General features: G+C 53.5%; 1 protein-coding gene across 8 annotated transcripts in view; it reads right to left on the bottom strand.

The window, feature by feature from the left end:
* The window catches only part of HDAC4 (histone deacetylase 4), a 284,239-nt gene that overhangs the window by 124,649 nt on the left and 137,397 nt on the right, over positions 1-22,193 (bottom strand). The gene's annotated exons all lie outside the window — the stretch shown is intronic.

The following is a 22,193-nucleotide window of genomic DNA, read 5'->3' on the forward strand; positions in this document are numbered from 1 at the left end:
CCCGCCCCCAAGAAGGAATTACAGAGAAGTTAATAAAACTTACAAGGACACTGAATGAAACAAGGCAAGATCAATAGGGAAAAACCAACTGGATTTCAACATAATACAACAAGAAAGTAGGCCTAATAATATTAAAAAAAAAAAAAAAAAAGTGTCCAAAATTTCATGGCTGAATTCAACACTGTTACAGACAGCTACAGAGACGATGATAAAGACTGTTAAGAAATGTTTTAAACATGGGGCGCCTGGGTGGCTCAGTGGGTTAAGCCGCTGCCTTCGGCTCAGGTCATGATCTCAGGGTCTTGGGATCGAGCCCCGCATCGGGCTCTCTGCTCAGAGGGGAGCCTGCTTCCTCCTCTCTCTCTACCTGCCTCTCTGCCTGCTTGTGATCTCTCTCTGTCAAATAAATAAATAAAAATCTTTAAAATTAAAAAAAAAAAAAAAAAAAAAAGAAATGTTTTAAACAACTGAAGGATGTGGAGAGATGGGCCAAGTGAGGAACGAGAAGACTTAATATCGCAGAGACGTCCATTCTCTCCAGACTGAGCTATGGATCCGAAGCACAGACTGCCAGGAACGGGACAGAGGGATCTCAGACTATAGGACAAAACAGACCTCGGAGCCTCAGTCAAGGTGTTCCCACAGGAGGCAGCAGCATGTCCCCCTCGGAGAACAACAGCAGAGACCGCCCGAACACAGACGACAAGAAGACGGAAGTCACCCCCGATCACACCACAGGCCAGAATTAATTCTGCCAGAATTAAGACTCAAATGTGATAGACAAAACTCAAGAAAAACTCACGATGCAAAAAGGGCTTAGCACCAAACAAATCTGAGCAGCTTGGCTACCTTCGAAAGTCCGATCTGCTCGATAGACACTGGCTGGAAGTGGAAGGCTGGGCCCTGGCGAGGCTTGCTGGAGCTATATGGAAGCCACCAAGGGCCTGTCTCTATTACCTGTAAGGGCTTCCTACTAATCAGTATGAAAAGGAAAAGGAAAACAGGAGTTGGCGGGGGAAGGCTTCTCGAAGAAGAAGGGCTCCTAATGGCAGAAAAAAAGTGGCGGAAAGGCCACAGCACCTGCGGAGCATCCTTGAGACACCACGAGCTCCCGGGAACACACATGAGGCTGGGCCTTCGGGAAAATGATCAGCTTGCCCTTAGGAAACTGAATCTTGGCTCTCAGACCCAGGAATTCCACTCCGGAGTGTGTCCATGCTTGGGAAAGGCCTGCGCATGTATGAGCACAGGGCCAGACTCATACTCACGGACAGCAGGACTCACGGGAACCGTCCAGTCAGCCACCAACACATTGGCAGGGGGATGTCAAGAGGGCATCTCCGTACTTAGCAGTGAAAAGGAGCGAGAAACAGCTACACACAATGTCACAATTGGATCTCAGGAACAAGCTGGAGTGAGAGGAAAACCTGCTGCAGGATGACAGCACTTTTTTTTTTTTTAACAGCACTTTTAAGCAGCATGCTATTCAAGGAACCAGACGAACGCAGCAAAACTAGTTCTTCCAAGAAAGCAAGTCAGGGACAAGCAGCAGAGTGAGAAGGGGGCTTATTCCATGGAGGGCTGGCCACAACTCCTTGCATTTGTTACTGGCCTCGGAGCAAAAGGGCTCAGGGGTCCCCCTGGGGGGACATGAGCCACACGGAAAGCAGACAAGGAAACGTCTCGCTCTATTCTGCAGCAGGTGGGACTCCTTTGGGGTCTTAAGGTCCTCTGATGATAAAGGACAGAATGACATTTCAAAATCCTAGCTTCCACACTTCTTAGGAGCAAAGCGCCTTTGACATGTACCAGAACATGTACACACGGCGAGTATGGGCTGCACGTCCGGCAGGAGGCCGGGCAAGACCATCCCTGCAGAGGTCAGTGCTGCCCCCACCACAGGGAAGGAGGGACGAGAAAGTCCGTGACCCTTCCCCAGCCTGGTCCCAGACCGCCTACTGCACACATCCTGCAAACTATCCTCTACAAATGCGGGGGTCTTTCATACTGAAAAACATCACCCAAAAGGGGGCAGACATTGGCTGGTGAAGACCTATGTCTTCACAGGCAAGACGAAGGAATCTTTGGGCCACATAGCACGAATGCACGACCAGATCACCTCGCTTGACTCACCTGTGGTCACTCAAGAGATTTCATTCTAAATTCCGTTTAAATTGACCTGCACGAATCCATTTTAAACGAAAATTTTTGACAAAAGGAAATACATTGTTTCTTCTATCTTCTTTCTTTCCACAGCGGAAACACAGAATTGATGCTTCTCATAAAACAAAATCATGAAGCAGGATGGAATCCAGCTTCCAGAAAGCTAGAAAGACAGAATGCTCTGTCCTCCCCGAGGGCCCAGCTTTGGCATTTCTCCGACAGTGCTGAAAGCCTGACTATTAAGAGTGACAGGCCCTCGGGCCAGTTGTGCATGTGGAGGAGGATATCAGCAGCACGGAGGCTGACCATCACAGAAAGTAACTTCACTGACACATGCATCAAGTGTCACCGCTTAACCTGCAAGCGGTGGTCACCAGGCAGCAGCAGGAGTCCCCCGAGCCAGGGGCTTTGTCTGAAGGAAGGTCTGTGGTCACCGGCCTGGGTGATCCCGCAGCTGGGGCTGCAGAAACAGCTTTCCATCTGGCCGGGACCTGCCACAGTCCCCAGAATCCTGCACGTGAAAGCACCGTCCCAGACTCGTACAGCGAGCTGCTCAGGCCATTTCTTGAAAATCCAAGCAAACACTCTGCAAAACAAAAGGCAGTGGCGATGCGCCCCGGTGAGAAGCCTCATGGGGGGGGGGGGGGGGCGCAGGTGGGCATGCCGTGGGCACCGAGTCCAGATGCCAGTCTGATGGCAGAAGCCTTCCATTCTCCTCAGCCTCCTGCCTCAAAGAAGCCATTTCCCGGATTATAGGGCCACGTGGAATATAATCGCCTTTAAAAACGAAAAACACTCCTGAAGACTTCTCAAAGTTCCTCAAGTGACGCGGGAAGGGGTCGGGAGGACCATTATCTGTTCCCCGCAGATTTCAATTTTGAAGTCCGGTTGACAGAGTTTGTAAAAAGAAATGGATAAAAGGGAACAAGAACAGAGATGTTTAAGATTTCTGTAGGATACCTGGGAGTCCAATTAATCTTTAACTCTTACTGTGAAAACACAGCTTTGAAAGGTGTTTACACCCAACCGCCTCCTCGCTGAGCCAAGGAGGGTTCACTCCGGACACTTGAAGAACAGCTTGTTACGAACACAGGCTGACAGCACCCTGGCCGCTCCAAATGCTACACTTGGGGGACAACCAGGAGACCTCCGACTCTCCATCATGCAAGGAAACAACAGCCACAGGATTTGGGGAGCGGGGAAGGGGTACGCCTGAGCAGGGGGAGCAAATGAGCCCGGCCCAGAAGCCAGGATGGCCGGGGACCTCTCGGCCGGGAAGGCCGCTCTCCCATCAACCTCTGACCCCAAGGCCCTCCAGCGCCCCGCATGGGGGTGCTCCTGGAGCAGCAGGGAGCGGAGGGCCAGAGCCAGGTGCTGGCCTCAGGCAGGAGCCGTCAACACAACCACCCGGCTTGCTGGACACTCACCCTTAGACACCAGCCGAATTTAGCAAAGCCTCTACCGTGAGAAACAAAAACTAAGTATCCCAACAAGCGCCCCCATAGCCCTCAGGAGAGTGCTGTGTGCGGCCCTCACTCGCCCTGGGAATGTGGGGGTGGGGTGACGGCTGTGGGTGCCTGTTGCTCTCCCCCCACCCCGGAACGGTGTGGGGACCACAAAGTTGGCCCCGAGAAGGAGGGAGGGAGGGCCTAGAGCTGCTCACCAGCCCCTGAGCTGCCTGAGAACCTCCTGCGAGGCCGGGCTGGGCCAGAGAGAGACCTACGCGCCCAGAGCCGCACTGATGGAGGCTGCTCGCTTGGCGGAGGGCTGCCCATGAAGCTCCGGTGGGTCTAGAAAGAACACTGTCCCCCCAAACCCTCTGGGCAGGTGTCAGCGGCCCCTGCCCAATGCGCCTGAGGTGGGCCCAGCCTTCCAATTCCAGACAGTGTCTATGGAGCAGATCGGACTTGTGAAGGTAGCCAAGCTGCTCAGATTTGTCTGCACCTTGGGCTCTGTGAAGCGGCTCCTGGGATGTGCTCTTCCACGGCCCAGAGCTGCCTCCTCTGGGAGGGAGTCCCGTAGCCAGGGTTTACCCCAGGGCTGCCACCACACCATGTGCTCCTGGGTTAGGGGGATCCATCTCCGTCCTGGTCCCCCATTCACACCAGGTGTCTCTTCAGCTCTGGGAGGGGCCAGGGCCATCTTCCCAGCTCCAGCCACAGTGCTCCCACCAGAGAACCAGGCCTGGGACAGGCCACGGGCTCACACGCGGAAGGTGAACAGCACACAAGTGTCAGCTGCCTCCCCGGAGCGTCCGCAACAAACGCGACAAGACTCAGCCGCCCCCGCCCCCACCCCCAGAGCGCGCAGTCTGGAGGGGGAGGTGAAAGCAAGGGACAGGACAGCGCGAGCCACGTGGCAAGCAGGACAAGCGGACCCCACTACGTACCTCCTGACCCCCATCTGACAGATGTGGACTGGGGAGGGACAGGGAAGCAGAGAACTCCACACAGGTCCCGGTGACAGGAAGCAGAGAAGCCAAGCTTGGTGGCCCCAGCGATGTGCTCATGAGGCTGCACGCCTTAGCCTCCCATGTTGCTGCACGTAGCAGGTTCCTACAAGCTCAGCGGCTCCAAGCAACACACGTGTATCCTAGAGTTCCGGAGGCCGGAAGTGGGAATGGATTTTAGGGAGCTAAAAGCAAGGTGTGAGCAGGCTGCGTTCCTTCCAGAGGCTCTAGGGGACAACCTGCTCCTGGCCTTGCCCAGCATCTGGGGCAGCGGGGCTCCTGGGCCCCTTGTATCTTCAAAGCCATTACTCCCATCAGTCTGACCTCTGCTTCTGTCTTCCCAGCTCCTTCTACAACTCTGACTCCCCTCCCTCCCATCTGGAAGGACCCTTCTGATTCCACTGGCTCACCCAGATAATTCAAGATCATCACCCATCTCGAGACCCTTAAAGGTCCATTTGCCACATAAGGTCACATACAGATACTGAATTAAGGTATGGACTTTTTTTGGCGGGTGGGCACTGTTCTGTCCATCAGACTCTAGCTCCTAGGATGAGATGAAAAAGGGGGGATTAGGACAGAAGCAAGGAACAGGTGGGGAGGCATCCGTGGGATCCAGGTGGGAGCTAGTGGTGGTTGGGCTGCCACCGTTAATGATGGAGAGGGGGGTGGCCAGGCTCTACACAGACCTAATAACTTTACTGTGCACTCTGCATTTTACCCTTTTAAAATGCACAAGCCAGTGATTTTCTAGTAAATTTACCATGATGTGCAAGCATCACCATGAACCCGTGTTAGAACACTTTCATTCCTCCGATGGACTCCTCCTTGTGTGCATGCTTTAAGGGGCAGGTGATGGCACTTGCTAGTTGGCTGAACGCAGGACATGAGAGAGGATTTCAAGGGCAAAATGGGGGCTTCAGAAGATGGAGGCTGCACTGAGTCTGGGCTGGCACGCGAGAGCCAAGAGACCAGTTCCAGACACTCAAAGTCTGCGATGCCTATGAAACACCCAGGCAAGGACCCCAAACAAGCAGCTCGCTCTGGGATCTGGAATCAGGTAAGATCCGGGCTGAGCTAAGAATCTGAACAGCAGAAGAACCATGGCAGTGTTCTCTGTTACGAAGAATGGGACAAGGACCACTGAGGTTACCTAGGTAATGCGTCAGTAGCCCTGGGGACACCCCAGTGCTGAGATACTGGAGAGATGAGAGAAAATCTGCCCAGGGCTGTGGATGGGTAATAGGAGCGTGTGGTTCTGGAACAAGGTGCTTCTAGAAGAAGTGGTTGGTCTACTGAGTCAATACGGGGTGAGGCCATGCAAGATGAAGGCTAGAACATGGCATTCTGGGATCTGACAACAAGGAGTCATCTGTGAATATAGGGCCCTGTGCTGGGAGCCAGGAGAAAACTGGATTACCCATGGGGTGCTACAGCCCCTCCGGGGGCACAGCCAAACCACACGAGCTCGTCTTACCTACAGATGCATGAGAGGCAGCATCAAAGACCAATGCCGGCCTCGGAATCTGAAGCAGGTAAGGGCTCGAGAGGCAGGAAGCTGAAGCACCAAGTACCTGGACCCTGTCTTTCTAGAACAATATCCCTGAGGGTAGTGACACCAGGGGGATATCCCCACCACACACACTGGAACTCTCTCCAGATCTCTACCGCACTCCCACCAACCAACGCTGAACCGAGAACAAAAGCTCCAAGCCCACCCTGCCTCCAGCAGCAGGAAAGAGCAAATGGGCCAGCTGGCCAGCCTGGGGCCCAGCACGGGGTGCTCATGGAGGCGGCCCCACCACGGGCTGCACAGCCCGGCACGATCTAGGTTCATGAGCAACCACTGGGCACCAACAGGAGCCTCTTGGGATGGCAATGTGGGAAAGTTGAATTAAACTCCCCCATCGATTGATCTTGATTCCCTTCACCCAACTCAGAAGAGCTGTGCTGTATCCACATCGTGCATCCAAATTTATTAAAAAAAATTTTTTTTTAATATAGTAAACTCTAATTTGTTTCAAAAGTTAAACACGGAGTCTTAAGTGTTTATGGCTACAAGGATGCTCACAGTGCGCAGTCACGCATTTCGTTCAGACCACATGGGGCACAGCTCCCCACCAGAAACCGCAGAGAAGGTTTCTGCACCTCGTCTGCTCTCCTGGCTAGATGCACAACTGCACTTGTGCACTGAACATCTTGGTCGAGACCAGGAATGACACGAGTAAGCCAGCCACGGCAGGGACCCTCCAGGGACCCTACCCTGTGGGGAGCACTCAAGCCTGCTGTGCCCACACCTGCTCTGCCCAGGGCTGCAGCCGATCAGTACCCTCTGAGGAAATGAAGCCTTGCTGCCCGGAATGCACATTACACAGTGCCGAATGCTCATGGGGTGAGGACTCAGAGGTCTGTCTTTGAACGCAAGGCCCTTTACAAAACCCAGTGTCTGAGGGTTCCCTTGGCGCAGTGCTGCTCCCTCCACCAGCCCAACACCCACCCTCCCTTGGCCCTGCAATGCCTTCTCCCTTGGGGTGACCTGTTCTGGCCAGTGGCCAGGGCAAGGAAGGTGGCATTGCTGCAGACCCTGTTCAGGGAGTGGCATGCGGGGCTCCAGCCCCAGACCCTCGGGGTAACCGTCCCCACAGTACGGCCCTGTCCCATAGAGAAGCGGCATCTCCCGGTGCCGGCAGTACTCTGCCTTCCGCCAGCCTCACCTGCGGCCTCCCAGCTGGTGCAGCACCTGCATGTGAAGGCTCTTCCTGGGCGCCCCACATTCTCCAGAATTTCTAAACGCAATCCCTGGTTCAACAGAACAGAAGCAAGCAGCAGAAGACATGCTTAAGCAAGTGCTCGGTATTCCATGACATTTCCCCCTCCTGCTGGCACAGAATCTCCATGAGGCCTTTGTTAAAAAGCCCTCCTCAAGAAAACAAACCCCCCTTGGCTGCCCCAAGGACGGATCAAGTGGGGGCAACTGCCAGATGACCCACGGCCCGAGGCAGCAGCACAGACCGGGGTGTCCTTGCTGGGGTCCCTTGGTCTTGGAGTGGGGACCTGCTCCTGCCTGGCTCCGCAGGGCCCTGCACATGCAGTACGGCGTGAGGCGGGTTCCGGAAGTCTGAAGGGCATGGGGCCCTCTTCTCCCCTTAATGATGGCCAAACTGACTGGATCTCTATACCCGACTTCTGGCAACCTTTAGGTCAACTTAAAAGTCCCTGCATTTGGAAAGGGAAGGGTAATCAAACAAATCAGATGTGGGGGAAGAAATGCAACACCATTTTCTCCCCGTTCTTGGTATAAAGCAATGCCATCCACAGGTGCTAAAGAAGCCAACCACTGGCGGTGATGAACGCATTAATTACACGTCATGAAGAGAAATGACCAGAACTAAAGATAACACCACCACTAACGAAATCAGAAAGCGATGGAAAGGGGCTGGAGACAGCTTAGTGTGCGAATTATCTCATCTCCCATGGCATCAACAAATACTGCTGAGAGCTTCCATGTCAGAAAATAGCTGCTCATCTAAATATAGGACCTTGCACATCATCCCATAACAGAGAGGACACAGCCTCACAAATGGCCAGCAGGACAACACAACCGCACACACTGAACCAGAAAAAAAGGCCAGAGAAAGCCCATGTGCAAGAAGCCAAAAGAGCAGAAGGATTAAATTCAGAAAACAGAATAAAAAATTGGATGAAAAACAGAATCAAATACATTCATTTTGTCCCCAAATGTAAATGGGATATGTTCTCATGAAAATGATCAGATTGGGTTAAAAAAAAAAACCATATATATGTGTACAGAGAAAGGAGCCAGCTACGAGGCTCACACTGAACAGAAAAAAAAAAAAGGACACAAGAGACAAATCGCAAGAGAAAGAAGTCTAAGATCAAAATACCAGTATTGGAAGATTTAATCCAAAGCTAATGCAAAATGCAAAATAAGGTACAGGCCATGTCATTAGTCTAAGGTATACAATTTACCACAAGAATATGGCTATGGTAGAGAAGTGTGGGAACAGAGGACACACAGAAACCCGGGCAGAACTGGACAGAAAGAGCAAACTGGCAGGAGATGTGGGTTCATTCCGGTACACGGAGGGCACCGCGACAGGAAGCAGGAGCATGCAGGAGACCAGAATAATGGAACGAACCCTTCAGTAAACGATATGCCTCAAACTCTGTCATGAAAGACTGATGCTTCCTTCTCAAGCCCCTACGGAACATTCACCAAAATCGATGCCAATGGAGAACACAGACAATTTCCAAACACATACAAAAACCCACCCAGTACAGACAGCGATCCCTGAGCGCACTGCCATGGAATGAGGCGGGAACAAAACACGCAGAAACAAGAGCACCAAACACTTTTCCTTTCAACGTTCAAAAACCCAACGTGAAAATGAAGAGAGCGCATAAAATAAAGAAAACGAACACATCGGGTATCGAGGATGTCAGGGGCTGCTCAGAAAGCTCAGAAAGGAATTCATAGTCTTACACAATTAAGAGAAGGAATCGAAACATATAAATTAAGCACTGGACTCAAAAAGTTAGAATAAGAACCAGAAAATTAAACCATGTGCTGTTCAAGGAAAAAGAGGAAGAAGATCATGCAGATTATAGAAATTAAAGGAATTACTGATTCGGGGCCCCGAAACTCAGGAACCTGATAAAAGCAGCTAGGGGCCGTTGGGCAATGAGGACAGCCTGGGTGCTTTTCGGGGAGGGGGATGGAGAGCAGTACAGCTGAAGAAGGCTTTCAGGAACTAGTCCCACAATTGTAACAAAACAAAACAAATAACACTTTCGTTATAAAAACCTTCAATGGTGCACAGAACCAGGGAGGAATATGGCAAACACCCACGAGTGCAGCTTGAACAATTATCAATATTTGCCATTTTGTTTCATCTATTAATATCCATTTTTTGCAATTCCATGGAATAAAATATCTCAACTTTAAACTGGTAAAAGATTGAAAACAGTCATACAGCTTTTTAAAAGTTTTTTCTCATTAATAATGATCATGAATTTAAAAATAATGATATTAACTGAACTTGCCAACGTCGCACAGCCAGGTGCCAGGTCCCTTGGACCAAAAGGTCCGCCTGCCCCTGGTGTCAGAGTGCTCTGAGAGCCGACCACATGAAAACGAAACCTGGAAGAACGGCTAGTTCCACAGCTGTCGGTACTATCAAGGGTTGCGGGAAATGTGGGATAAACTTCAAAATCCTGTCTGTGGCCAAACTCCCCCCTGGTGGGGAGCCATGCGTGGATTGCCCATACAACTTGGCTAGACTCTCTTCTGCTGAATACTTTTTCAAAGAAGTCCTATTACATGACAAGCCCAAACCCCTCAAGTTCTTGTGGACCCTGAAGAACTGGCCCTTTCATAACAGGTGGCTTCAGTGGTGTTTTCTCCATGTGGGAGGACAAAGCTTTACCCAAACATCTGTTCCAAATCTGACTCTACAGGAGATAATATGACTTCCATACAAGTGGGGCTCTGGGGACCGCTCCATGGTGAGGTCTTAGAGGGACACCACCTTGCCACGAGTAAACCTAGTGCAGAAACACATGCTACTTCTCATGTCGACTTTCCTGGCCTTCCCGAGAGCCCATGATGTCATTTTAATGGGATCTCATGTGCGTTAAGTTCCCATGCGCTGCCTGCACCAGCGAGGGTTCTCTCTGGAGGGAGCAAAACCATCTGTACTCCTCTGCTCTGTGAGCTAACGAAGAAGCAAGTGCAAGATTCTCCCCCACTCCCTATTTCAGAACGATCCTTAAAGCTCTTTACAAAACCTTTTTAACGTTTCTAATTTTTCTGCATCCTGCAGGAAGAAAAACTGCTTTTTGGAAATATTTGCAAGCTCAAATTGAGCAAGAGCTGTAAATAAAAACCTGGCATACAGTTGGAGCTTGGCTTTCGAGAAGTGCCCAAATGCACTTCCGGAAAACTATAAATAGAACCAGGCCTCGCCCCATGCAAAAAATGGTGAAATGTCCTTTAAGTTCTCCTAAATAAATGCAGCTATCAGAGACAAACAAGACTTCCAGAAGTCAGGGAGAGACGGAGCTAAGAGTCTGCAATCACTGTTTTTTATAAACAAGGTGTTGCTTCACGAGAGCGCTAAGATCACGCACTCACAATGGAAAGGCAGGAAGATGGGAATGGAGGTTGGAGAGGAGTGCTGTGCCGGGGGACCCACCTCCTCCTCCCCACTGCCCCTGCCCAGTGTGGGGAAGTGCTCCTGCCCAGGTCGCCCAGCAGGAGTCCCCTGCTCCCAGCCCCGCCCCCCTTACCTGCCCCAGGCCCAGGGCCTTGGCAGGGCTCACACTGGCACAGATCACAGGTTATTCTCGGAAAGCCATTTTGATCACCCTAAACTCAGCGGATAAAAATACAGCATTTGAAAGTGGAAAATAGTTCCAGTGGTCGAGGAAGGCCACAAATCTCTACTATAGGCACTGCCTGTTGCAGTTATGTAAGGTCAAGTTCACAGAACATGAAGAAGAAGGCCTTTCACTGTTTCCTTCTTAGCAACCTCCAAACGAACATCTGCTTATGTGTTTCACCTAACAGCTGGGAGGCACCACGGCCGGTATTACCTAACACTGAGAGATGAAATATTTAAAAATAGAAGGTGTTTCCTGCACTTGGCAGAAGGAGAAGAGGGCAGTGAAGAGGCCGTGTGAGGCGGGGCTGCACTTCTTGGGGTGAGCCAGCGCTTCCAGCAGAAGCAACCCCCTCCCCAGGCGGCCATGCACTCCACCAGGCTCTCTGGACCTGGGGTGCCCCACCTCACCCCAAATACCCAACATGGAACACAGCAGCTTTCAAGAGCTTTGTGGGTCACGGGCAGGGGGACCATCCAACAGGAGGCAGGAAAGGCAGGGTTTGGGTGTGTGCAGGGGTGGGGGGAAGAAGTGGGAGTTCAGGTTCAGACTTGAACATCTAGACACATGTTAAACACTCAGCCCCTTAATGGCCATGTAGCCTGGGGTCCTAACGAGTGGTGGCTTCTTGCCATTCTCATGGGGGGGGAGGGGCGGTTCCAAGGCCCAGCAGCGTGAAGTGCCAGCAGGAGGCAGGGTAATGGCGGGGACAGCACCCACTGCTGCCATTCCACCATGACTGCTGGAAGGGCTGGCGACCCTGTGCGGTGGTGCAAGCCTGCTTCTAGAGAGCACATGCACGCTGGCGGTCACCATACCACAAGAGCCCCTGGCTCAAAGTACAAATCAGGAAAAAATGCACAGGTAACTCTAAGCAAACAGTGTCTATAAAAAAATTGGGAACAATGTCTACTCTACAGACATGGCATGGAGATTTCATTTCCATACCATCTGTAGGCTGATGACTCCCAACGTTAGGCCTCCAACCTCAGCCGACCCCCACACTGGGGCTCATGCTCACACCTGCCTTTTCAACATCTCTGATGGGGCACGACTTTCCAACAGTCTCCCCAAGAGTGGCTTCGTCCATGTCCCCACCTAAATTCACAGCAACTCTGCCATCCACATGCTCAGATCCCAGACCACAGGATCATTCATGCCTCTGCTTCCCTCACAGCTCGCTGTCACCTCCAGTGAATCCCGCGTATGTCCAGTATTTCCAGACTCTGAACCATGTTACCATGCTCGCTGCCTCTATCCAGCCTGAGCCAGCCCCCCACCCTGTCTCTTGCCCCTCCCATGTGTCTGTCACTGCAGCACAAAGTGAGGGGTGTCACTCCTCTGCTCAGAACTCCAAGAGTTGCCCACTCTCTCAAGGACAAAGCCCTACCTTGCAGGATGGCTGCAAGTCCTCACGGACCTGCAGCCACTCCAGATCTTGCAAGAACGCTCCTCCTCTCCAGCCTCCTGGCTAGCCCCAGGCCGCCCCCTCCGGTCTCTGCACCAGCCACTCAGCACCAGCAAGTCCTGACCCGCCTACCCTGTCCCCTGATGAAAAGTCCCGCATGTCTGAGCAAACCCCTCCACCCAGCTTCCCAGGTCCAGGACATTCAGCACCCCTGAGCTTGAGCCGTGAACATGTTCGGAAGCCAGTGCCCAGCACCAGAGAACACCACTCTGCTCGAGTCCACCCCGAGACTCGCAGAAACAGACCAGAGTGCCAGCCTCAGCCAACTCCACAGGCATGATCGTTTCCAACCACGACCTGCTAGCTGAAAAATCAGTCACAGAAAGACGGCTTGAAAAACGCTATACCTTCAGATGAGACACACTTTTAAATATCTCATTTTTTCAAAGAAAACAGAATCATCAAACAAAATTTAAAGCAACTACAAAGTAAATTCTTTGAATGAGAACTTACGAAAACACTTGTGCCCACAGAGAAGCATGTGACCATGTACGCTGATATCCAAAGGAAGAAAGGTTAGAAATTAATGTCACACGTTCAGCCTGAGGCTTTAGGACACAAATGTCCAAATGAGGCCCCAAGGAACAGAACGGAGAGGAGAATGGGAGTCAGGGGATGGCAGGGGCAGAAGCTGGGTCTCTGAAGGACAGTAAACACACAAAGCTGACAGGACACGCAGTGTGCCCTCGGCTCCAAGGCCACCAGACCCAGCTGTTCCCCCATGTTCCTCGTGAAAACTTCCAGACCTCGGCTACCTCCAGCGCCTCCCATGCCTTGAAGTGGGCCTGGAAGCTGGAGAAGGACTGCCATGCGGGTCGCAGGTCCCCTCAGTGATCCTGGCCCAAGACCCAGGAGTTCTGTGAGACATCCAAAGCCTGAGAGGAGCTTTAGCCCCTTCCGTGAGGGCTCGGGATGACAGCGGCCGGCCCCCACCCGCCGCTTCCCGTCCACTCCGGCCCAGCTCCCCTGGAGAGGTAGTGTCGGTCTGGGTTTGGGTCTACAGCATCCCAGGCAGTCGGCACCGCTGTGGGGCTCCAGACACAGCGACCTCTCCTGCACGGAGTGTGGCCACAGTGAAACTGAGCACTGGAAGCGAAATCCTGTCCCAAGCAGAACAGGGGCAAGGCTGACAAGTCACTCCCTGACCCTGGCTGAAGGTCCTGAAGACCCCTGTGAGGGCTCCACGGACTGTCTGGGCTTGTGTCCCTCCCGCCCTGCTGTCTGGACGTGCAGGACACAGAGCTGGTGAGAAAACACAAAAGCATGAAGGTCGGATGCCTCAGTCAGTCCTGGGCACATGTCTGTGAAGGGTGGCGCCTCCCATCACACACCCCACAGAAGTCGGCCTTGGGAAAAACCCTTCCTTCAACCTCGTGATCTCCTTCAAGTATCCGGGAGGGCCGTGAGGGACGTGAGGGACGGTCCCTACTCTCTGCACCTACGCAAATCCCGGTCACTGCTGCCATCGCCACATCTGGGCTTGTGGGGACAAACACCTGGTTTCGGGCACACCAGGGCACAGGGGGCCATTTCTCTAGACACCCCCAAGTCCCTGCTGTGCTGTAACCAGCAAACCCCAGCTTTCCAAGGGCTCCTGTTCCCTGCTCTGGGCCCCAACGCCTGCTCTTCCTAATTCTGTGCGCCTATGGGCACAGCAGCAAGACAAAATTTAACGGGTTGGGATAGCTCGTGATAAACAACAACAACCCAAACAATCTACTTTCCACCCAGGATAGGAAAGGCCTTCTTGTGCCTCCCTCAAGCACCGAGGACACTGAAGAGAGGGTGTGGCCGTCCAGCAGAGCGGGTCTCGCCTGGGGCGCGTGGTGCTCAGCCAGCCCGGGCGGGGAGGCACGAAGGGGCATTTCTGGTGGAAAATGGCAGACCGAACACCATCGTTTATCCCTGTTCCCCTGATATCCCACTAAAATGGTATGGATTGTTTTTAAAAAAAAAACCACCAACAGAAACACAAACAAAATGCAAGTAAGAGAATAAGTTCTCAAAGTCAGAAAGAACACGGTGAACGCTGGGCACCTGCCTTATGTGATACAAAAAAACAAACCCTCCCCTGTGGTGGGGAAGGGAGGGTCTGCTGTCAGGCGCAAAACCTCCAGAAAAAGCTCAGTAGTTGTCAGGAGATGAAACGTCTATCCTGGGGGCACGGAGGTACCCAGACTCCTTGTGTACCCTGCATGGCTGGAGAAGCCAGAGGCTCCCTTTCTGGAGGGCAAGGCAGCAGATGGACGGGGCCAAGAGCACAGACGAGTCAGGCTACACAGGGGTGGCCTCACTGTCCACCCCAGGATGTGGTGGACCGGGTCTGCACCCTCCCAGGGAGGCTGGCAGGTCTGATGAACAGCGTGTCCACACAGGGTGGGGGAGCCCCAGCTACCAGGACCACCCATACCCCGGAGGGTCCCTCCTTCCCCCGGGTGCCCTCTCCCAAAGATGAGCAAATAGTTGGGGACACCAGACTGCTGAGAAAACTATCCCCATATGAGACAGAGCCCATGCAGACAGATACCAGGACCCTGTGCCCAGGGAGATGGTGCCATTCCAGACAGAAGGACAGACACGCTGTCCAGGTGGCCAACAGGATGGGCAGCAAGGCTGCGGAAGAGAAGGGGACTATCAGTATTCAGAGGGAAGACTGCTTCCAAAGCCCAAATCCACAAGCCAGATGGTAGACCACAGTGTCACTCTGAGGGCAAATGTCACTTCCTTCACAACGGTGCCAGGGTCACCCCAGCTCAGCCGGGCATGGATGAGAGCCCACAGCACCCTTCTGCTGCCCCGAGGGGACTCGGCCCCTCTGCAGGCTCTGTACTCCAGGAAAGGGACGTGCCAGGAAGAGGCCGCAGGGCCAGGTCCCGAGCCCAGGCTGGAATGGGGCGCCCTCCACCTGAGCAACAACGAGCATGGACTTCTGCCACATTCAGCACCAGACACCTCCACATGTGTCCCTCTCTCCAGAGTTTCCTGGCACTCCAGACCGCATCCCGGAGAGCCTGTTTGGGGAGGTTTGGGTGCACACACGGTAAAGCACAAAGAAAAGAGGAAGAAGAGGCCAGGTGGTGAGTGACGGGGACTGAGGGGCACCAGCTCGCTCTCTGGCACAGGCGGGGCCTGCAGCAGGAGGCCCTTTATGCGCCCAGAGAATCTGAGAAGCACCAGCGTTTGGTGATCCAAACCGGCGCAGGCCCCCGACGGCTCATAGCTGCAGGATGCGGACAGGCCGGGCCGCGGGCCCCCCGATGGCTCCCAGCTCTAGGACGCAGACAGGCTGGGCCGCAGGTCCCGGGATGTCTCACAGCTCTGGACGCAGACAGGCCAGGCCATGGACTCCCATCCTGCCGGGATCCCAGGTCTGGGGACACAGCCCACAGTCCAGTACCTATGAAGGCCAGTGTCAGTGAGTGAAGTGGACGCCATGGAAGGAGAGGGGCCGGCTTCACAAGACAGAAAGCAGACACAACAGAGTGAGGTCTGTCTTTGGAAACACCGTCCTGAGGCACAAAAGCACAAAACCCAAAACTTCACACCACTAAGCACTACACTTAGGAAATAATCCATGTTCTCTCTTGTAAATTCCTCCCAGCAATGAATTCATGGATTCCTGAGAAAAGCAGCAGGCTGGTGGGTAACTTGGGGAGGGGTCTGGGAGGAACCAGCCGGGCGCTGGTCCCGGATCTGAAGAGTGTTTGTCCCGGATCTGATGAGCGTTTGTCCCTCTCCTCCCTGACACGTGGGTTTCGGGCCGAGGGATGGCTCACGCTGCCATGGTCTTCACTTCAGATGATGCGCCCGAGAGTCTGGTGCCCCTGCAAAGCCGTCGGAACCAGCCTGCTGATTCATAACTCCTTGAGTCCCCCCCACAGGCCCAGACCCGCTCACCAGGCTCGGCACCCACCCGGGGAATGGACATTGTGGAGGTCTGTGCACCTGATGCAGGAAAAAGCAGACACACGGGCTCCAACTTTAGAAAAATAGAGCTAAGGCCCAGGAAGACCAGAACCCTCACAGGAGATAGTCTCTGTGTAACGTAAAGCATTTCAATGTGAGGTTCCCTGCGTCGCTGGTTTCACTTCCTTTTACACGGGAGTCCAAGAGCTGCCATCGCGAAGGGTTCTGGGCTGGGGGAGAGGGATGTGCAAGCCTTGGAGGAACAGAGCAGCCGAGCGCCTGGCCACCTGCCAACTGGAGGGTATGGGACAGAGGACGATGGAGAGCCGCATGAGACCCCTCCTGTGTGCACGTGCTGTGCCCAAGACGCCACCACGCTTCCCTGCACCACGAGACCCCAGAGACCACCCAGGCTCAGAGGCTTGGCTGCCTGCCGGAGGCCATGCAGCCCATCAGAGTCGGGCCGACCCGCAGAGCTGCTTGGCTCCCAGGCCTGACCCTGCACTCAGGTCTTTCCATCTGCAGCCCAACGAGGGAGCACATGAGGTGGAGCAAGGGAGGGAGGAGCAGGACACAGGCACACTCTGTGCCTATGCCCCAGGGGACGGGGTGCGTGGCCCCGTGGTCTTCCCACACTCGGAGTGCCCCCAGGAGGGCACAGACCTGACGGGAGAGTGGGGAGGAGCCAAGAGTGTAGAGAAAGCCAGGCTGCCCTGGCAAGTTCCAGCAGGATGGGCTGGGAGCCCAGAAAGGACGGAGGAAGGACATGCACGGGGTGGACAGGCCTTGGAAGGGACGCCTTTTCACAATTCTGACTGGTGAGGACCCTCAACCGCAGAAGGGAAAGTGCAATCTGAGGGTTCCTCAGCAGCACGCCAAGGGAAAAAGGCTATGTCGAAGCTGGAGGGCGCGGGGCAACACCCTTTTGTCCAGAACGACCTCCCAGGGTGAGCCCACGGCCCCTGTGAACAGCTGCGGGTGCACACCACACAAGTGCATGTGCCCGGCCTCCGGGGACACAGCTGCAGGCACCCGTGGGGCTTGGGGCTACGGGGCCACAGGTTCCTACAGAGGGCCTCATTTGACTGGCGGCTGCTCATGCAAGGTCCCGGGCAAACCTGGTGGATGGAGGCAGGTGGAACACTTCTCGGGACCCACTCGGGCTGATCAGGCACATCCAACTGTGGGATCTTGTCCCTAAATTTGTCAAACTGTGGGGTCTGACTATGTATCTTTATGCTCTAGATTTTATTGTTCCCACAAACTGAAAGCACACGAGCCAGCAGGAGGAGCACAGCAGCCCCCGGGAGGCCAGGGGTCATGCTCATACACTGTGGCCCATGGGCACGGGGTGCCTCACACACCCCTGCACCTGTGTCTCCAGGTCGGGGGCTGGAGCATGCTCCCCAGGGCACGGCCTACTGCTGGGCAGAGCCAGGCGAGTCCCGAGTGACACATCACCAGGATGAGGAAACCGAAGAAGGTGGCCTCCGTCCTGCTGTCCCTGCCTGGCACTGCAGCAGGAGCCACCCAAGGTGGCACGATCCTTCACCGCCCTCGACCATGCCCATCCCAACCCCAGAGACCAACTTCCTGTCACGCACACATGAGGGGGGCTGTGCGGGAGAAGAATTACCATGGGGGCCTGGTTCCCAGAGGGATCGACTGGTTAAAGTAATTCATCACCTTGGAAGCTGGTAAGGAAGGTTTTCTGGCACTTTGCCAGGGTCCTTCAGGGGTCCCACGTGTCTCATATTTGCATTTCCTTCACCAGGTGAGTCTTCTCTCACCGAAACCAAATGACAGCATGAGAAACATGGCTGGGAGGCAGTAGAAGCTTCTGGCTCCAGCTAGTCTCATCCAGCTCCTGCTCCAAAACTCAAGACGAGGGTCAGGAAATCCAACCACCTCTTGACAGTGTGGGGGTCGATACCCTTTAAGATGTGGGAATCCATGTGCTAAAAGTTAAGCTTTATTTTTTGCTCAGTTTGGGTAAGTTTTCTTTTGAGTTTCTGTAATTTCTTCAAAAGTCCACAATTTTCTTTCTAAAAACTGCACCTTTGTTAAACAGCCTCAAACAGAAACCCCCCTAACCGAGCCTCACATGCTTTACGGACACACATCTGGAGGAAATGGTACCTGAATCCCACACCTATGGAACATGCTGGAGCTTCTCATCCACGCAGCTCCCATCCTTCGACTCGGCCGCCATGTCCCCCTGGGCACAGGGGTCACAACACTGGTGAGGTGGTCTCTCCTCCAGCAGCACAGAGCAGAGGTCTTGCCCCATAATTTACATGCTGGGTGTCCTTAGAGAGTGATCCTGACCCAAAGTTCCCGGTCCCCTCTCCATGGGGCAGAGGTGCTTCAGGCAGCAAGGACCCTTGGCTGCTGTGATGAGTGCACGCGTGACGGACAGCAGCCCCTCAACAGGCCATTGCATCAACAGTCAGTGCTTAATATGTGCATCCTGTTCTTTTTTTTTTTTTTTTGGTAAAGGTTTTGTTTATTTAGGAGACAGAGACAGAGACAGAGATAGCAAGAGAGCACAAGCAGGGAGGAGAGGGAGAAGCAGGCTTCCCACTGAGCAGGGAGCCTGATGCAGGACTCGATCCCAGGACCCTGGGATCATGACCTGGGCCTGGGCTGAAGGCAGCTGCTTAACTGACTGAGCCACTAGGCCTCCGGGGCCCCCTGTTCTTATTCAGGTCTTGTTTTCCTCCACTTTGTTCCTGGATGACGGAGACACTGTTCTCAACCCCTTCACTCAGTCAAGGCTGCTGCGGGCCTCTTGGCGTCCACACTGTACAGTGCCAAGCAAGCTCCCCTTCCAATTCTGGAAGCCAACCCCCAACACGTTCAGTACCATGACTCTCCTCCATAATAAACACGCATTTTTTTTTTGGAGTCAGAGGGAAAAGTCTGTTACTTCAAAAATATGACACTGATTCACAAATGAGTTACTTAAATGTCTCTCAAGTCCCCCACGACCCAGACCCCTGGCTCAGGTGGGCATTTCTCATTCCCCTCAAACTCCGACATCTCTCTCTCACCTAACTGAGCTGCTGACATGGCTTCCTAACAGTCCCACCAGGCCACGGGGCCTGTGCCCTGAGTCCCCAGCCAGGAGGAGGAAGGACAGCCTCTGGGAAGGGGGAATAGGTGTAGTCACATCTGTAACGGTGCCACTTCACTTCTTCAAGAAACAAAGGACTGGGATGTTAACCAGGAGTCACAGTGACAAGATCAGTTGGAAAAGAAAACAAAAAGGAAACCTTGTTTACATCAAGGACATTGCAGGGGTAGGTGAAGAAAGCAGAATTAACCCAGACTAAAAAGGCTTTTGGCTTTTTTCTTCGACAATTCAGACTTTCTTGCGTGAACTATCTCACACCTCAATTCAAGATGGCGCACCAAAAAGATGGGACACGTGCTTTCTACCTGAAGCCAGACGTCATGAAGACGAACCACACGTCAAGGGAACCATTACCAGGTGCCATCCTCCCCAAGTAAAGGGCCCAGCAGTGAGACCAGACCAACAGAACAGGGGCCGGGCACCCCTCCCTACGGAGAGGACAAGTTCCCATGGGAAGGCTGGAGTCACTCCTGCGAATCACATATAAGTATCATGTTATCACATTGCTGAGTGTCAAGGTTAAACTCAGTGGGGAGGAAATGTGCCGGGGCAAATTAGGATTGACAGAAAAGTCATCGAAGAACTGTATAGTGACATCAGTGCGGCCATAAAGGAGTTTTCATATTAAGTTTAAATTCTGTTTCCTTGTAGGACATGGTTTAGAGTGGCCTGGAATGGACCGAGAGTGGAGGGGCTAAGAAGGCCCCTCGCTCCAGTAGCTTCTGAAGCAGCCCTCGACCTGCAAGCTTCGTGCCCAGAGTCACACCTACACCATGCACATGCCTCCCTCCTGGCAGGCTGCCCGTGGGCATGGCTTCCACACCGCAGACACTGCTGGCCAGCGAGGGAGGAAACATGGCATTGTCCCCCCACACCCCCCCAATCTACCAGCGAGGGGTCTGGCTACCAGGAAGTTAAACAATTTGCTTCAATGACTTGGGGCCACATTCCCCAAGACACCATTTCTCAAGTTGGGTGGGTCTCCTCAAAGGAGAGGAGAAGAGGCCCATCAGAATCATCCAAGGACCCCGAAGAGGCTGTCACAATTAAGTCACACACCGTCTTCAGTATGTCTGTCAACAGGACAACGGGACGTGTCTGTCAACAGAACATCTGTCCAGAAACTACTAAAAATCAGACACATGTGTGATTCTTTTAAGAATCCTGCAGAGAGGGATGCCTGGGTGGCTCAGTTGGTTAAGCAACTGCCTTTGGCTCAGGTCATGATCCCAGAGTCCTGGGGTCGAGTCCCACATTGAGCTCCCGGCTCCACAGAGAGTCTGCTTCTCCCTCTGACCTTCTTCCCTCTCATGCTCTCTCTCACTCTCTCTCTCAATAAATAAATAAATAAAGTCTTAAAAAAAAAAAAAAAGAATCCTGCAGAGAAGGATTATCCCCATCCACAAAACGATCAGCCTCAGGTCAGAGCCAGTGGGTCAGCAGGACCCCAGGTCCCCTATGAATCTGAAGCCCATAGGCTGTCTCACCCTAAGCCATATCAGGTCTCAACAGGGAGTATGTCCTTTCCAAGCGGGAAAACTAATCGGGAGCCCACCTCTTTCTGGTTCACCTGAAAACAACTACTTCCCACCTTCGTGGCCTATGGGGCTGTCTAGGAAGTCTCTTTCTCTGTCCCACACCCAGGGGGGACAGGAGCACTAGGAAGCTGCCTGAAGACACCCAACCACCCAAGGACTCTGTGTTCAGACAACAGTAACACTGGTGATGTGAGCCCAGGAGCAAGTGAGAATCAAGGCGGTTTCCGTCACACAGGCTGCACGTAAAACCTGAGCATCGCACAGGCTATTCCGAAGCCCCCCTCCCTGCACCTGGAGTCAAAATTCAAGGTGTGAGGAAGGGGGTCCTGGAGAAGAAGCATGGAAACGGCAGACAGAGTGGGCTGTGAGCATCCCAGGGGACAGTGAAGCGAGTGCCCACGGCCCCAGGGACACGGAGCACCAGAGCACCGTCCAGGGACCTCTGCAGAGAATCAATGGGAGCTTCGGGTGTGGGGAGACGCCAGGAATGACCCTTGGCAGAGCACGGAGCATCACTATGCAAGGAAGGACATCCCTTTCTCGCCACTTCCAGCCTCTGTTTAAGGGGACCAGGGGCAGAGGCAGGTGCCCATCACCTCCCCGTCCTGGCCAGCACTGCCCACGGAGGGGGCAGGCAGGGTGGTACCCAGGAAGGCTGGGGTCCAGGAGGTGCCGCAGAGCTAAGACCACTGAGACAGAGGCCTCGGGGTGTGGCGAAGGCAAGGGTCCAGCAGCGCAGTCTTGAAACGCAGGCTCAGGAGTCTACAGTGCACTCACATCCCAGCCTTTTAGAGGTTTGCCTTTCTTTCAATAAGGCCAAGCAGCTGGCACAGAACAAATGGTGTGTAGGCTCTGAGCTGACATCCTGGAGTCACTACATGGGGCCCGGGACAGGGAGAGGGGACTGTTTTAACGAAAAAAGAAGAAAAATGTTTCCACGCCATCTAGATTTGGAAAGCGTTGCTTAAAGCATGAAATGTAGAAAGATCATATATGGAATAAAGGACATAATCATGGCTGATTTTCTTTTGCTCATAAAAAAAAAAGTAAAAGGCACTTGGGAGACAAGTTCATGGAGAGCCTCGGCTGTGAGAAGCCTGGGCCGGGGTAGGTGAAAGGCATGACCCTCCC

The sequence above is a fragment of the Lutra lutra genome, chromosome 3 (assembly GCF_902655055.1).
Source record: "Lutra lutra chromosome 3, mLutLut1.2, whole genome shotgun sequence".
Taxonomy (NCBI): Eukaryota; Metazoa; Chordata; class Mammalia; order Carnivora; family Mustelidae; genus Lutra; species Lutra lutra.